Here is a 2,500-nt window from a genome sequence, read left to right on the forward strand (position 1 = left end):
TTCGCGTTAAAAATTCGAATGACCTTCATACAGAATTAAGTCTTGGTTACTTCAAAGACACAAAATTTTATTTTGAAAATAGAGCTTCTTTTATTTAAATAAGCAGTAATGCTTCATTTACGCCGAGATTGATTTCCTGGTTGTGGGAATAGTGCACTTTTTGGGACAGTTCCGTGGTTAGCTTGAAGTCCTCGCCTTGGGTAAAATACACCCAGTACGAAACTGTTTTCCAAAAAAAATTCATGTTCTACTATCAAACTTTTTTTCTTCTTCAAATATGTTCTTTATTAGACTATTCCTAGCAAATACCTGAAAAAAAAATCGGGGGTCACCGTGCTCGTTTGAGAGAAAAGGAGCATTTATTTCGCTATCGGGTTTAGTTTGAGCGAAATCTCTTACGTTTTGTATGCGCACGTGTTCATGTGCGCGCGCTGATTACGCGAAAATCGTGCGCAGTAGGGATGCGCAACGCAATACTAAGGAATTACCTTAAATACACTTTTCACGAGATCTTGTGAGGAAGAAAGCACTCGTTTACTGATTACGCCGAAGCGCTCGCTTCCGTGATTAATCCAAAGCACTCTCTGGAAATATTAGCTTTCATTTTGTTGTTCGGTTCACTACACTTCTCACGAGATCGTCTTGCCCTTGAACAATTTTCATTCCTCGACTACGGGATTGCGGACCGCGATGGCAGTTCATTATTCCCTGCTAGCAGAGGTCTCTCACGGTGAGGCTTCGCCGTGAGAGACCTCTGCTAGCAGGGAAAGTTCATTATAGCGATATTTCAACAGTGTAAGCGCTCGTTTCAGTGATTAGGCCTAAGCACTATTGTAAAATTTTAGCTTTCATTTTACGGTTCGAAGAAAGAAGTCGCTTACTGATTACGCCTAAGCGCTCCTTTCAGTGATTAGGCTTAAGTACTCTCTGCTTTGTGCTTTACCTTGTTGGCGATTGTGGCAAAATTGTCATTTTCGCCATATTTGCCAAATTCGCCAACATTTTCTCTCTTTTGCCATTTTTGGTTGTTGCGTGCATTTCTGGACATATCTCCGATGGCTTCGGTGGTTCAGTGACATTGCAAGCGCACACCGAGCCGGACGTTCGGCGAACAAGTTCTTGCTGGGGTAGTAATAATTTTTTGGGTTTGTTAAACATCCTTCAATGTTGTTTTCACTTACTTATTTTCATAAATAAATAACATATCAGTTATTCCGAATTAATCACAATTTCAATTAGAAAAACAAATGGAAGTAGCTCACTTAAGGTGCTTGGATACGGTCGAGGTATAACGCGGTTACATGGTATTCATGGGGATTTGTTTTTGCTTAAATGAGTACTAGTGAATGGTAATCAGTGAAATCAACCAAGTCTAGTGTGCAGTTTAGACGTTCTGGAACTCACTTAGAGAGTCTGGCTATTCTAGAACTCTAGACATTCTAGACATTCTAGAGCCCACAGAGGGTAACATATAACAATTGAGAATTCTAGAACTTAGAACTCTAGAACTCGGAACTCTAGAACTGCGAATTTGACTGACTTAGAACTCTAGAACTGGAGCTCTAGTACTTTAATCAGAACTTTAGAAGTTTGCACATACGACCATTTTACTAGAGCGGTTCTAGAATGATATAGAACTTTCTATAGAGCTCTTCAAACTAGAGCAGTTCTAGAATGCTATAGAACTTTCTAATGTCATAACCTTGACCATTCTATATTTCACATATAATCAATATAGAGCTCTTCTAACTAGAACAGTTCCAGAATGCTATAGAACTTTCTAATGTCTTATGGAATTAATCACAATTTTAATTAGAAAAACAAATGAAAGTTTTCATCCAGGGCTCTCTCTGCTCTCGTTCACGCAGATTTTCTTTGTCTTCGTCACTGAAATCAGTGGATTTGACTGAAAAGCTAATAATTTATTGTTGTCGGAGATTGGATGACAAGAATCAATGACCTGGATTTGTAAAAATCTTGTTCACCTTCATGCTTCAAAGAACGAGGTATAGTGTGGAGTGCAATGTTTCGTGATGTTGACTTTCGCCTCATGTCTTAAAGAACGACTAATGTTACATGTGTAGCGCGCTTGTATCGCCTCATGGCTTTAAGAACGACGTATATTTCACGTGTAGCGTGTGCTTGTTTCGCGTCATGGCTGAGAGATATTTTCTGTCACGCGCGAACTGACTTCCGAGAGTCCGATTGACTCTTGCCAGGAAGAGCTGTCTCCATCGGATCCGATCGAGTCTGTTTGCCAACTTTTTCAACCCCCTCGCTCCTGTTAACCCTCACTTCCGGTACCACTGATCAAGCGCCATGCACCCATTTCCGGTTCCGGTCGCGATCGGACTCATTTCGCCTGCGAGTGAAGACAACCCGACTCAGGTCGAGTGTATTGGACATGTATGTTGCCTCTCCTGCTAATATTCTTTCTTTAAACTTTTTGGCTGTAGTCAGTATTCTTAGAAACTAAGTATCAAGTATTTATCAATTTAGA

The 2,500-nt window shown here is 40.3% G+C and overlaps 1 protein-coding gene across 5 annotated transcripts in view; it reads right to left on the minus strand.

The window, feature by feature from the left end:
* Window positions 1-2,500, minus strand: part of LOC138052425 (uncharacterized) — a 36,117-nt gene that overhangs the window by 21,962 nt on the left and 11,655 nt on the right. The gene's annotated exons all lie outside the window — the stretch shown is intronic.

Source organism: Montipora capricornis, chromosome 6 (genome assembly GCF_036669925.1).
Source record: "Montipora capricornis isolate CH-2021 chromosome 6, ASM3666992v2, whole genome shotgun sequence".
NCBI classification, from domain to species: Eukaryota; Metazoa; Cnidaria; class Anthozoa; order Scleractinia; family Acroporidae; genus Montipora; species Montipora capricornis.